The sequence below is a fragment of the Nerophis ophidion genome, linkage group LG09 (genome assembly GCF_033978795.1).
Source record: "Nerophis ophidion isolate RoL-2023_Sa linkage group LG09, RoL_Noph_v1.0, whole genome shotgun sequence".
NCBI lineage: Eukaryota > Metazoa > Chordata > Actinopteri > Syngnathiformes > Syngnathidae > Nerophis > Nerophis ophidion.
The window spans coordinates 2,051,162-2,067,188 of NC_084619.1; the positions used below are offsets into that span (position 1 = coordinate 2,051,162).

A 16,027-nucleotide genomic window follows, 5' to 3' on the forward strand; every position below is an offset into this window, starting at 1 on the left:
ATCTACCCCAGTCTGCTGACATGCTAGCAGAGTAGTAGATTTTTGTGAAAAGCTTTTATAATTGTAAAGAAAAATGTTTTATAAACTGATAGCAATAATGCAAATGTGTTTTAACTATTAAAGGAACCAAAAGTATGACTTATTTTGTCTTTGTGAAAACATTGGACACAGTGTGTTGTCCAGCTTATGAGATGCCATGCAAGTGTAAGCCACTGTGACACTATTGTTCTTTTTGATTATTTTTATACATGTCTAATGATAATGTCAATGAGGGATTTTTAATCACTGCTATGCTGAAATTATAACTAATATTGATACTGTTGTTGATAATATGCATTTTTGTTTCACTACTTTTGGTTTGTTCTGTGTTGTGTTTGTGTCTCCTCTCAATTGCTCTGTTTATTGCAGTTCTGAGTGTTGCTGGGTCAGGTTTGGTTTTGGAATTGGATTGCATTGTTATGGTATTGTTGTGTATTGTTTTGTTGGATTGATTAAAAAAATATATATATTTTTTTTAAATGAGAATTGATTCTGAATCGCACAACATTAGAATCGCGATTCAAATTGAATCGATTTTTTCCCACACCCCTAAGTGTGATGTTGCGCTATATTATGAACCAGGCAAGTTATGTTTTATTTTGAAGTATCGGTTTTATTTTGAAGAACCGGATGGGCGGTGCGGGAAGTAACTTAGCTGTTTTTCGGTTATTTACCTACTCTCCCTTCGGACTTTTGAATGAGAAGGTAATAGTTTTTCACAGTATAAATAGTCTTCCTAAACGTTCCTAATACTTTATAAGTTAAAGCAATAATGTTGTGGGTATAAGTGATGTGTTGTTTGAAGTAATGTTTATGCAGAATTCCGTTAATTAAGGAATAGAGCGTCGACTGTGTGAATTGTTTGGTCGTATTGACGCATGGTATTTACACCACTCAGGAGCAGATATCACTCCGCCAAAAAGTAGAGACTTGTGTGTTTCGTGTTTCCAACACAGGTATGTGGATTTGTGCATTATTTTTTTATTGTGATAAAACATTTTTGTTAATGTAGTTTAATTTATTATTTTTATATGAATGAATGTTTGTTAATTCCTCTTCCTTCAGACTTTTGAGTGAGAAGGAGCAGATATCAGTCCGCCAGAAAGCTCAGACCTGTGTATGCGTTTCGTGTTTCCAACACAGGTATGTGGATTTTTGCATTATTATTTTTGTGATAAAACGTTTTTGTTAAAGTAATTTAATTTACTGTATTTCCTTGAATTTCCTCCAGGGCGCTAATTTTAAAACCTCTTCTCATTCCGGCGTTTACCAAACGCATGCGGTAAATTTAGGCCTGCGCTTATAAATTTGAGTGTGATGTAAGGATACCATCACGAAAAGCACATTTAATTAAAAAAAACGTTATTATGGTCTTACCTTTACTTATAAATGAGGTCCATGCGCAGCTCCTTCTGGTCAAAAGCATCGATAACTTGTTTATAGAAGTCTTCTTTATCTTTCTTCAGTTTTAAAAGTCTCTCCCTCCATGTTAAAAGTGCAAGCAAGAGGAAAAAAATAAAGGATCCCTGCTCACTCTTGCTGCTTGTTGTCACTTCTTCTGCAGCCGAGTAGTCGCAAGAAGGATCACTAGCGCCCTCTACCACCAGGAGGCGGGAGTCATTTAATGACTCATATTTGACACACGCAGCAACGGTATATTAATAAAACATAGCTGCTTACTGTTCTTTTTAGCATATTCAATAGCTTGGAGCTTAAATCCTACTGAATAGCTCTTAATCTTCTTCCCTTTATGCGATTTCAAATGATTGAAATCAGCCTCCTCCATTTTGAAAATGATGACAGGTGAAGTGTCACTTGTGACGTGATGAATTTGACACGGCGGAAATTCTAGGCATATGCTAATTTTTTGGCGAAACGAGTTTGACCCGGCATTAATCCTGAGCCGGCGGTAATACTAAGCATGCACTAATTATTTTGTGAAATGAGTTTGACCCTGCAGTAATTCTAGGCAGGCACATACTACATATAATTCAAGGAAATACGTTATTATTTTTATATGAATGAATGTTTGTTACTTGCTCTTCCTTTGGACTTTTGAATGAGAAGGAGTAGATATTAGTCCGCCAGACAGTTGAGACCCGTGATGTGTTGTTTTGTGTTTCCAACACAGGTTGCCAATAAGTAATGAAACGACTGATTGGTGAAATGTTTTTTATTTAAAAAAAACTACACAAAGCAGAAGTCCCACTACATATATACGTCATATTGTCTCCCTTAGAGGGGGGGCTCACCCACATCTGCGGTCCTCTCCAAGGTTTCTCATAGTCATTCACATTGACATCACACTGTGTTGTGAGTTTTTCCTTGACCTTGTGTGGGCTCTGAACCGAGGATGTCGTTATGGTTTGTGCAGCCCTTTGAGAAACTCGTGATTTAGGCCTATAAAAATAAACATTGATTGATGATGGATAATATTTACATGATATATGTACAGTACAGGATATATACTGATATATGTTTATACCATATATACAATACAGAACAATTACCATGTACCAAGTACCAATCCTGATTTGCATCAGCACCAAAATGTCAAATAAGGAATAAGAAATGGGTCCCTAATAATTAACTCAATTTTCCAGATCCACACCTACATTTAATAATTCTCCTCATCCGCCCATTTCTCACCCCTCCACCAAGTTTCGTGGATATAAGTTAAGGGAGATGTTTGCCAAAAACAGCGGTGTCGAACTCATTTTAGCTCAATGGAAGCATGGAGGAAAATATCTGCACACGCGGGCATTAAAACTATGAAAATAAAGACAACTTCAGATTGTTTTCTTTGTCTTACTTTGGCCAAAAATAGGACTTAGACTTATACAAACTTCAATGATCCACAAGGGAAATTGTTCCACACAGCATCTCAGTTACAATGATGGAAAGTGTAAGGATGGAAAGGAAAATGCAGGTATGAAGAGACTAAATATAGCGATGTAAAATATAACATATATACGTAATACATGTACAGTATATTATATATACTGATATGTCTATATCATATATACAATGTATAGCAATTACCATGTACAATATTACAGTATATGTGACAGCTGCGGCATAATATAAGGAGTAAATCCAGCAAAAATGAGACCAAATAGAACAAATACATTCTCAAAATATTACAATAAAAATATAGAAAAAAACTACTGGCACCGGTAAAGTTTAGATCCATGAAGGAAAGAATAAGTTGAATGAATGTTTATAACCGAATACATTTACATATGCATAAAAATGTTTTCTTTTGCATTTTTTTTAATGTATTGATTTTTTATGACAACCTTTTTGCAAAACACAATATAGAATGTGAGATATAACAGGATCATGCATACATCTATTTGTTTTCAAAAATGCTTACAAAAAAGCAGGACCCCCCCCCAAAAAAAAAAAAAAAAATATATATATATATATATATATATATATATGTATGTATGTATGTGTATATATACGTATGTATATATACGTATATGTGTATGTGTGTATATTTAGGGCTATATAAGTAAACATTGATTGATTGATATATATATATGTGTGTGTGTGTATATGTGTGTATATATATATATATATATATATATATATACATATATTAATGTAAATATATGTGTGTATATATGTATAAATGTGTATATATATATATGTATATAATATGTATATTTATATGTATTTATTAGATGTACTGCAAAAAATCTAATTTTCTATTCAAGTACATTACATTATTTATCACAGCTAAAATGACAATATTATAACGTAATATTTTTTTCAATACAACAAACTGATAACAAAAACATTTCCCATTTTATACATCTGTTAAACCAAAAAGTAATATTGATTTATCATATTTACAGTAAAAAACACATTTCAATTAAATTAAATTACATTACATTACTATGTTGGTCCGTGTTCATCACAACTAAAACAATATAATATTATTATATTTTTATATATTTTTTAATTAAAAAAACTGATTAAACAATGTAGACTTAATGTTTCAATTAATTTTTCTAACCAAAATATTTATATTTATTAATTAGATATACTGCAAAAAAATCAAATAATTATAATTTAATTACAATAAATTACATTATTCTTATTCGTGATTCATCACAGCTAAAGTAACAACAATATTGTATTAATGTAACTATTTTTAAATACAAAAATATTCCCCTTTTAATACACCTTTTAAACCAAAACATTAATACTGATTTATCATATATACAGTAAAATACATTTTAATTCATCACAACTCAAACAATATAGTATAATTCTTTTATAATTTTTTAAATAAAAAAACATGATTAAAGAATGTAGACTTGATGTTGCAATACATTTTTTAACCACCATATTTACATTTATTTATTAGATACACTGCAAAAATTATAATTATAACAAAGGGAATAAGCCCAATTACAATAAATTACATTTCGTTATTTTTGTTCGCGCTTCATCCCAGCTAAAATAACAATATTACAATAATGTAATTATTTTTTAAATAAAAAAAAAATATTACAAAAATGTTCCCCTGTATACACATCTTTTAAACAAAAACAGCAATATTGATTCATCATATTTACAATAAAAATAAAACATATTTTAATTCATTTACATTACATTACAAGTCATCGCAACTAATATTACAATAAAATAGTGTCATTATAATTTTAAACAAATGAAAAAATATAACAATTAACAGTGAAAAACCATTTAACAAACAACGTTGGAGCTTCCTGGCTAATATAACAAATACCCGAACTGGACCTGATTCATAAACAAACGACACAACATAATGTTAAATAATTATCAAACTAATAAAATCAATTGAAAATAACCGTGTTGTCACAATGTGTCTTATCTTCAAAACACCCAGTGGCAACCGTGACAGAGCTGGTCCTGATCGGACTCAGTGACCTGGGCCTGCACGGGTCACGAACTAAGCAAAAGTTTACGACAGCGAGGCAATGAGCCTTACGGACATGTTGTGTTGAAACTCTGTCTGCGGGGAATGATGCTGATATCTGCACGGATCGATACCACACCCTAATGCCTATTTAATCATGTGCAATCGGGCCTTTTTTGCATGCCATAGTCGCTCTTTGCCTCAGCGACTGCTTCTGTTCTTTAATATCTTCCAAACTTGTCGACAAATACCTCCCCTTAATTGTTATTGATTTTTCTACGTTTTGTATTTATACTGGCGGACATGTGCGCCTGTTCTCACCTCCGTGTCATTGAGAACACGTATAAATGGCGCCGATCCTCTTTTTTCGTTCCCCCCCATGCCCCCGAGCAGTCCCAGCCTCCCAGAGCCACTTCATAATGATCCCCCCCCCCCACCTTGAAAGGTAAATCAATTATATAACAACCACAAAAGAAGCGTTTTGTCATAAAATGGTAATTAGCTCGGGTCCTGACCTCCCACTTGGCACCTCGGCTCCCCCAGCTGAGGACCGGGGCAGGTCCGCAGTCCGCACTTAACGACACGCGGGCGTGACACTGCTGGAGCATTCTGGGGGTCTTTGTCTTCATTCAGGGGGAGATGAAGTTCTTGCCGCCACGTTTATCAATCACGGAGGGGCTCCAGCTGTTCCACGGTCTTCGCCCTGTCTTCGGCAGCCGGCCTTACAAATTGTCTGAAAGGGAAACCAGACACACACACACACACATATGCTATCATCAACACACACTCGCATTGTTCACGTCTGGTGACAAATGTTTTTCACGGCCTTTTTCCTCCCTGCCGTCTGCTCGCCGCAATTACAGCGCGGATTAACGGCAAAACGCCGCCATCATCACCTTGCGTGCCTTGGAGGAATCGCCGCACGCCGCATTCCCCGAATTAGCATGGCGTCCAATTACAGCTTAATGAATGGAGGGACGCACACTTCTCCCGCGCCGGAGACGCTCTCGATTAACCGACAGTTACCAGGAGTTATTAACAACATGGCGGCACGGTCGCTTGAAAGTAGCCTCTTTTGCATTTTTTTATATTTAAAAAACAATTTTATCGTTATAATATTTTGATTTTAACTATGATGACTCGCAAACTAAAATGATGTAGTGTACTTTATTGTAAAAGGGTTGGAATTGGGAGTTGAATCACCAAATGATTCCCGGGCACGGCCACCACTGCTGCTCACTGCTCCCCTCACCTCCCCGGGGTGGAACAAGGGGATGGGTCAAATGCAGAGGACCAATTTCACCAAACCTAGTGTGTGTGTATGACAATCATTGGTACTTTAACTTTAAATTTAAGACCACATATTTTTAATCATGTTTTGAAATTAAACAATTATAGAATAATGTACTGTAAATTATTGTTATTGAATTGAAAGTATTATATTTTTTTGCAGTATATCTAATAAAGATATATAGATATTTTGGATAAAATTTTTTACTAAAACATCAAGACCACATTTTTTTTAAATAAAAAAAATTTGCAATAATGTAGTCTAATTTATTGTTATTAAATTGAAATTCTTCAATTTTTTTACAGTATATTGGTTAAAAAATGTATTGAAACAATACCACATTTTTTTAGCTTATCTTTTCAAATTAAACAATTATACAATAATGTAGTCTAATTTATTCTTATTGAACTAAAATTATTTGATTTTTTTTAAGTATATCTAATAAATAAATATAGATATTTTGGTTAAAATATCTATTGAAACATCAAGACCAACTTTTTTAGTCAGTGGTTTTAAATTAAACAATCATAAAATAATGTAGTGTAATTTATTGTAATTGAATTAAAATTATTCGATTTTTTGCATAATATCTAATAAATACAGATATTTTGGTTAAAAATTGTATTAAAACATCAAGACCATATTTTTCAAATTAGTTTTTTAAAGACAAAAATGTTACAATAATGTAGTGTAATTCATTGTATTTCAATTGAAAGTATTACTTTTTTTTCAGTATATAGGGACGGCGTGGCGCAGTGGGAGAGTGGCCGTGCGCAACCCGAGGGCCCCTGGTTCAAATCCCACCTAGTATCAACCTCGTCACGTCCGTTGTGTCCTGAGCAAGACACCCTTGCTCCTGATGGGTGCTGGTTGGCGCCTTGCATGGCAGCTCCCTCCATCAGTGTGTGAATGTGTGTGTGTGAATGGGTAAATGTGGAAGTAGTGTCAAAGCGCTTTGAGTACCTTGAATGTAGAAAAGCGCTATACAAGTACAACCCATTTATTTATTTATTTATTTATATCTAATAAATAAATATATTTTGGGTAAAAACTGTATTGAAACATCAATACCACATATTTGTTATATCATGTTTTTAAATTAAACAATCTATACAATAATGTAGTCTAATTTATTGTTATTGAATTAAAATTATTATATATTTTTAAGTATATCTAATAAATAAATATGGATATTTTGGTTAAAATATCCTTTGGTTAAAATATCCATTGAAACATCAAGACCACCTTTTTTAGTCAGTTTTTTTTAAATTAAACAATTATAAAATAATATAGTGTAATTAATTGTAATTGAATTAAAATTATTAGATTTTTTGCATAATATCTAATACATAAATATAGATATGTTGGTTAAAAAATTTATTAACATCAAGACCACATTTTAAAATATTTTTTTAAAATAATTAAATAATGTAGTGTAATTCATTGAATTGAAAATATTTGATTTTTTGCAGTACATCCAATAAATAGTAAAAAACATTTTAAATAAAAAATTAAAACATTACAAAATAATAAAAATATGTTATTGTTTTGGTTGTGATAAATCGGGAACAAGGTTAATGTAATGTAATGTAATGTAATTTAATTGAAATGTATGCTATGAAAATATTTTACCTCACAATTTGTAGCACTAATCCGACGCCGTATAAGCCAGTGGTACCGCTCGTAGTCGGTTGATTCGTGTGACAGCTGAGCTAGCTTCCCGGTGTTAGAATTATTATGTATATATTATCTCACAACTTTTATGCCTAAGGGGCCGTTGCTATAGTTATTATCAATTGTGCTGATATTGTATTTTTGTTTGTTTGTGTAAAGCTGGCAATCCAAAAAATTGCAAGCCAGTCTCGTATCAGTGTTTGTTTTCAGAATCGGCCTGCTTACTGCCAAGGCCGAACATCGAGTACCGTGACGCAGACACAGCGTGTCGGCCGACCTCGTCTCACAAAATGTAATTTCTCTTTAATATCCATCTTGAAAATGGCCTTGCAAATATATATCTGCCTCCTAATCAACATTTTGCTCTCCTTTGTGGGTTAAAAAAGTGAGTACATGTGAATTTTCTGTGGCTTTCTATGGAGCTACTTCCTGTTTCCGCAACTTGTGATTGGATACTCACTTGGGACTCCCAGGTGAGTATCCAATCACAGAACGCGTAAATTTAATGTTCAACGTAGAACGTAGAAGGCCTTGCTGACAAAAACTCGTGATCTGACCTTCGCAATTGTCTATGAACTGTATGTGGCCGTTCTCTTACAGTGCACAGAGATTGTTGATTCAGAAGGCCTGGGGCAGATTTCGTACAGCATGGCAACATAAGATAGCTGAATTCTGATTGGATGAAAACGCTAACCTAAAAACAGCATTGGAAGGAGATTAATATGACTTAAAGAGAACGTGAATACTTTTAGATATTTAGGGAAAGTAAATTAAAAATGACTATTATCTCTAATTATGATCATAATTTCTGGTTATGTTAGGCCAGCAGAGAAGGCCTTTCTGGCCCTGACGGCCCACCACTGACAGCAAGGTGGGAGATTGCCTCAATATTGTGTGTACATAATCCCACGATCATAAAAATAGGATTTTTTAATGATCAAAATGGCTTAAATTACAGTACTTTTGGCCACTAGATGAGGCAAACTAATCAGAATGACTGAATCACGTCTGCATAACATGTGAAATACTTCACCGGTTCCATCCTTCCTCTGTTACAACTCCAATGCCACAGGAGAAGCTGGGAAGTTGACTTTTTTTTTGTGCCGATACTGTCAGGCGGACAAAGGCCGGGTTGACTTTGTATCCCCATGACACGAAGGTGCCACTTGTAGAGAAGAGTGACACAGAGACTACAGGTGTAATCAGTGTGAAAGACGCCACACAGGTGTCATCCTCCTCTGTTACCACCTCTGAAGCCAGAACAATCCCTTGGTTGACTTCCTCCCTCCATTATGTGTCGTTACTGCTTAAATGGAAAAATATCAAAAGAAAAAAGGTGCAAAAAAAAAAAAAAGAAGCAAGATTTATTTGGTATCTCTATTACATGTCCATCCATCCATACTTTTTCTACCTCTTATTCCCTTTCAGTTCGCGGGGGGCGCTGGTGCCTATCTCAGCTACAATCGGGCGGTAGGCGGGGTACAGCCTGGACAAGTCGCAACCTCATCAAAGGGCCAACACGGATAGTTGATGCCATTTAAACAGATCAGTACACGGTACGCAGCTCTAAATGTGCTACAAAGGTAACATTTCATAATATTTCTGGAGGGAGACAAATGCCTGATTGACTTCTTGATATCAATCATCAATCAATGTTCACTTATATAGCCCTAAATCACGAGTGTCTCAAAGGGCTGCACAAGCCGCAACGACATCCTCGACTCGGATCATCAGGACAAGAAAAACCTCAACCCGATGGGATGACAATGAGAAACCTTACTAAAATTCTTTATTTTGACAGTTCATATGGAAAATAAATTTTAAAAAATGCAGTGTCAGCTTTTTCCGTGTCAGTGCCAATAGCTGTGTTTCCGTTGCAGTTTTTCGCAAAATAATCGCGATTTTTAAACCAAATTTGATAAAGTACATTTGCGACTTGTAGGTGATTCCATTAAAAGGTGTTTGGCGTGATGAGCCTCTCCTAGCCTGCGTCTACTCTCGCTGTCCTGCGTTGGCGCCCCGTTAGTTCCATGTTTAGGTGCCATGTAAATCTGAAAAAAAGTGTTTACATCACGCTTTTGGGAAACACTTCAATATTCACATGTCTGTAAAACCATCTCACGGGGCCGCAAAAATGTTTTAGCGATATTTGAGAGGTTTTTCGAAACATGGGTGTTTCCATATTTTTCCTTCAATATCTTTTATTAACCAGGTAGAACTCATTGACAATAAAATCAATCAAAATGAACCATTTCTTATTGCGATATTTAGGTTTTGCACATTTCTAGGGCTTATGGAAAGGCAGCTACTGATACTGTATAGTAGAAGTGGGAATCTTTGGGCACCCCTTGATTAGATCCGATTCTGATACTGACTAAGACTCCTGTCAGGCGTCCACGTGGCCACACACAATAACTAGGGCAAACGTGGCAGGGGATCTCGGAACTGCAGTGGTCCCCAGAGGCGTGATGTGCAGGCCCACATTGTGGATACGCCCTGGCATCACCCAACTACTGACCCGCTGCCTTGTGGGTTAGTCTGGGGAGACGTAAGGCTACGGGAGCCCACCCTTAGAGAAAAGCAAGTGCTGGTAGGCGCACCATAGGTGGTCCTCCGACAGACCGGAGCTCCGGCAGGCTCCTGCAGCTGTGAGGAGGTGACATTGGAGTCTGCGTGTCTCACTCGTCGTAAAAGACCTCAACAGTGGAGTGGGCGGATGATGGTTGCATAGAAGCTCCACAACAGTCACAAAGGCGGAAGAAGGCTGCAGCAAAGATGCGCCCCCAATTGTCTTGGTCTCCATGCCATTGGACCCTGGCCTTTTCTTTGCCAAGGACTGTGTGGTGGCTGTCTGTGCACCGGTCTACACTTTAAAGGATTCTACGCACAGGCGTTCTCCTGAAGGCAGACCCACCAACAGGAGGACAATTATACTTGTTTCGAGTGATCGCCGACGATACGCATAGATGTGGCCTAAAAACGCCTTTTTAGATATTTGAGGTTTTACGAAATACGGGTATTTCCATATTTTTACTCAACATTTTTTTCACTATTCTTTATTTAACCAGGTAGAACTCTGACGTTTGCTGGGCATGGTGATGCGGATGCGTTCTCTCCAGATGCAGTTCGGGCTCGGACGCAGCGTAAGGTAAGAAACAATGATTTATTTAAACTAAGGAACAGACTATAAACAGAAAACTTGTACTTGGCACAAAAAGGCAAAGCAAAGAGCTAGCATGGGAGCTAGGAAAGCACAGAAGCATAGCGCGGAAGCTAGCAAGAACAAAACAGGTTTATCAGAGTCGGGAATGAGCGTCGTCACTTGTTGCATGGAACGGGTACTTGAATTAAAAAAATGTTCACAGGGGGTACATCACTGAAAAAAGGTTGAGAACCACTGCTCTAAAAGCCATAGATGTTATCGTCACATATGCATGCACAGTACATGGCAGTATTGTCCTGTTTAAGAGTGTCACAACATTGCTGTTTACGGCAGACGAACTGCTTTACTGTAGACAAAAACGTGACTGCTGTTGTTGTGTGTTGTTGTTGCGCTGGGAGGACGTTAATGAGACTGCCTAACAATCAACCCAGATAAGAAACCAAGAACTCGCTCTCGATCATTCTACAGTTATAACGTCATTGGGCAGGCACTCTGTTTATATTGTGGGAAAGCGGACGTGAAAACAGGCTGTCAACACGTCACTTGGGTCCGCCTGAATTTCGAGAGATTTTTGGGAGAAAATTTGTCCCGGGAGGTTTTCGGGAGAGGCGCTGAATTTCGGGAGTCTCCCGGAAGATCCGGGAGGGCTTGCAAGTATGTAGGGCTGCACATGTGTTGTCCCGCCTCTGATACTACCAACGGTTGCTAGGAACCAAAACAGGCCAAGTCGTCGTTATTGAGGGGTTCATACAAAACGGCAACACAGTTGGAAAAAGGCCGTCCTTTATGGTCAAGTTAAAGATCACGGAAGAGAAAAAAAAACATTGCAAGTTTACTATGACTGATCTTTCTGGGCTGGCACCGAAGTGCAAAGTTTAATGTGTCACACGTACAGATAGATGGACATCGGAATTAGCTGTTCTCCAAGGTCAACCGCTGATAGGATTGTTACTCTCGCGCGCCGACCATGTCAACGCCGTCTGCACTCTCGCTTTTTCATCATATTCCCCGCATCAAGAAAGCAGCGAGAGAATGAAGCGAAGTGAGAGGGAGAGGGACAGCGAAGGGATGCAGGGAGAGACCACGGCAAAAAAAGAGCAGAGAGGGGGATACAAATTGATCGTTTGGTGGCCAGATCAGTCATAGTCACACGGGCTGGATGGATGACTGTCTTTGGCGGCCAGTGCAGGTTTGAAGCGTCTGAAAACGAGAAAAATTGGTCCGGGGGCCCCTTGGGAGGGGAATCAATGTGTGAGGAGCACGTCGGGATGTTGTTTTCACTGGCGGGATGTCGAGAACTTTGAGAGGTCTTGAATGTGACAGTCGAATTCTCCTCTGAGATGTTTTTGTTTGCATCTTTTCGTCAGTTTGGAACGGAAAAAAAAACCTCACCCCCGCCTTCCCCAAAATGTTGATTTGTGTTGCTATTATGAATATAAATGTGGTGCTGTTGCAGAGTCGACGCTTGAGAGGAAATAACCCCTCCGTACCACTAACTGGCAGACGTCTTCAGTTCCGTTCAGTTTTTTTGGGCCAAAAGTCCTGTACACACATAAGAAGCAAATTGAAACCAACAAAAAAAAGGGCACGTAATGTCACATTTACAAACCCCGTTTCCATATGAGTTGGGAAATTGTGTTAGATGTAAATATAAACAGAATACAATGATTTGCAAATCCTTTTCAAACCATATTCAGTTGAATATGCTACAAAGACAACATATTTGATGTTCAAACTCAGAAACTTTATTTTTTTTTTGCAAATAATAATCAACTTAGAAGTTCATGGCTGCAACACGTGCCAAAGTAGTTGGGAAAGGGCATGTTCACCACTGTGTTACATCACCTTTTCTTTTAACAACACTCAATAAACGTTTGGGAACTGAGGAAACTAATTGTTGAAGCTTTGAAAGTGGAATTCTTTCCCATTCTTGTTTTATGTAGAGCTTCAGTCCTTCAACAGTCCGGGGTCTCCGCTGTCGTATTTTACACTTCATAATGCGCCACACATTTTCCATGGGAGACAGGTCTGGACTGCAGTCGGGCCAGGAAAATACCTGCACTCTTTTACTACGAAGCCACGCTGTTGTAACACTTGTCTTGCTGAAATAAGTAGGGGCGTCCATGATAACGTTGCTTGGATGACAACATATGTTGCTCCAAAATCTGTATGGACCATTCAGCATTAATGGTGCCTTCACAGATGTGTAAGTTACCCATGTCTTGTTCACTAATACACCCCCATACCATCACACATGTGTAAGTTACCCATGCCTTGTTCACTAATACACCCCCATACCATCACACATGTGTAAGTTACCCATGTCTTGTTCACTAATACACCCCCATACCATCACACATGTGTAAGTTACCCATGTCTTGGGCACTAATACACCCCCATACCATCACACATGTGTAAGTTACCCATGTCTTGTTCACTAATACACCCCCATACCATCACACATGTGTAAGTTACCCATGTCTTGTTCACTAATACACCCCCATACCATCACACATGTGTAAGTTACCCATGTCTTGTTCACTAATACACCCCCATACCATCACACATGTGTAAGTTAGTCATGTCTTGTTCACTAATACACCCCCATACCATCACACATGTGTAAGTTACCCATGTCTTGTTCACTAATACACCCCCATACCATCACACATGTGTAAGTTACCCATGCCTTGTTCACTAATACACCCCCATACCATCACACATGTGTAAGTTAGTCATGTCTTGTTCACTAATACACCCCCATACCATCACACATGTGTAAGTTAGTCATGTCTTGTTCACTAATACACCCCCATACCATCACACATGTGTAAGTTACCCATGCCTTGGGCACTAATGCACCCCCATACCATCACACATGTGTAAGTTACCCATGCCTTGGGCACTAATACACCCCCATACCATCACACATGTGTAAGTTACCCATGCCTTGTTCACTAATACACCCCCATACCATCACACATGCTGGCTTTTCAACTTCCCGCCTATAACAATCCGGATGGTTATTTTCCTCTTTGATCTGGAGGACACCACATCTTCTGTTTCCTAATATAATTTGAAATGTGGACTCGTCAGACCACAGAACACTTTTCCACTTTGGATCAGTCCATCTTTGATGAGCTCGGACCCAGCGAAGCCATCGGCGTTCCTTGGTGTTGTTGATAAATTGGTTTTGCTTTGCATAGCAGAGTTTTAACTTGCACTTACAGACGTAGCGACCAACTGTAGTTACTGACAGTGGTTTTATGAAGTGTTCCTGAGCCCATGTGGTGATATCCTTTACACATAGATGTCGGTTTTTGATGCAGTACCGCCTGAGGGATCAAAAGTCCGTAATATCATCGCTTACGTGCAGTGATTTCTCCAGATTCTCCGAACCTTTTGATGATTTTACGGACCGTAGATGGTAAAATCCTTAAATTCCTTGCAATAGCTCGTTGAGAAATGTTGTTCTAAAACCGTTCGACAATTTGCTTACAAAGTGGTGACCCTCGCCCCATCCTTGTTTGTGAATTACTTAGCATTTCATGGAAGCTGCTTTTATAGCCAATCATGGCACCCACCTGTTCCCAATTAGCCTGCACACCTGTGGGATGTTCCAAATAAGTGTTTGAGGAGCATTCCTCAACGTTATCAGTATTTATTGCCACCTTTCCCAACTTCTTTGTCACATGTTGCTAGCATCAAATTCTAAAGTTAATGATTTGCACAAAAAAAAAGGTTTATCAGTTTGAACATCAAATATGTTGTCTTTGTAGCATATTCAACTGAATATGGCTTGAAAAGGATTTGCAAATCATTGTATTCTGTTTATATTTACATCTAACACAATTTCCCAACTCATATGGAAACGGGGTTTGTACATTGGTATTGGGACAACACTAGTAGGACACATATTTTTCTCAGAACATCATTCCAAAGTCACCTTTTCATATTATAATGTTCACCTTGTGTTCTTTTTAGAAAATCTTGCAGCTCTAAATAAATTCCCAGCCTTTGATCAAACCACTCGTACCCAAAATCGAATCCATCTCAATCCATCCGGCCGCCGCCTCACTCTCAACGTCAGCAGACGTGTTTCATCAAGTGCCGATTGTCTATTTTCGGGGCGGGATGACAAATCAGACCTCACGCCAGCTAATGGAGCTCGCTCAAATCGTCACACGGGTTGGATTATGACTTCCCTGCCTCTTTGAACGACGATGCAAGCTCGCTCCGCTAATGACTCATCTGACAACTCCCGGGGTTTTCTCCTAACTATCCCGGCAAATGTCAGCAGTCTAGCCCTCATTCCTTTTGATGACCTATTAAATATTACGAGGACCCCCCTCCTGTGTTCACTGTAGTCTCGCTCATATCAAGATGGTGTTTAATGCCCATGAGACAAACAACAGGCAGATTAAAGCCATTACACTCTGCTGCACTCCCACATTCACCCTCCACAAAGTGGAGTTGGGATGACTTGTTTAATAGCTTTGCGGCGTTAAAAAAAAGGCAATTTCTCGGGCGTAAAAAAAAAAGCGCCCGACTCTGTCTCACATGTCACTTTAGTGACGCAGACGGATCCTGCGGTCGAGCGATAGATGTCGATAAAAGGAACACCTCTCGGAGACAAATTGTGTTCTCAATCAAACGGCAGACATTTAAGGAGATGGTCATTTAATGGCATGAATCAACCTAGGGAGCTAATCACAGTAAAAAAAAAATATATATATAATAATAATAACTCCTCATTTCCAAGAATAATGGGATGGAGATGGTAAATGATCTTTTTTAAATCCCCTTCTCCGGCAATGACGGTGCTCCTCAAGGAAAATATTCATAAAACGTAATTGAAGTCATCACTGGGGAGGGTTATTAAAATGTTTGAATGCTTCTCGTTTAGCACGCTGTAAATTTAAATTCAAGTCAGACGTTTTTGTTTTTT

The 16,027-nt window shown here is 38.0% G+C and overlaps 1 long non-coding RNA gene across 2 annotated transcripts in view; it reads left to right on the forward strand.

Annotated features, from left to right (window-relative positions):
* Positions 1-702: 702 nt before the first annotated feature.
* Positions 703-16,027, forward strand: part of LOC133558742 (uncharacterized) — a 56,556-nt gene continuing 41,231 nt past the window's right edge. Inside the window, exons 1-4 of one of the 2 annotated variants that reach the window (XR_009807976.1) lie at positions 703-744; positions 938-995; positions 1,105-1,182; positions 10,985-11,064. This is a non-coding gene — a long non-coding RNA (uncharacterized LOC133558742). Of the gene's footprint in view, positions 745-937; positions 996-1,104; positions 1,183-9,344; positions 9,470-10,984; positions 11,065-16,027 lie in introns of those variants that run through there. The other variant, XR_009807977.1, reaches the window with a different exon arrangement.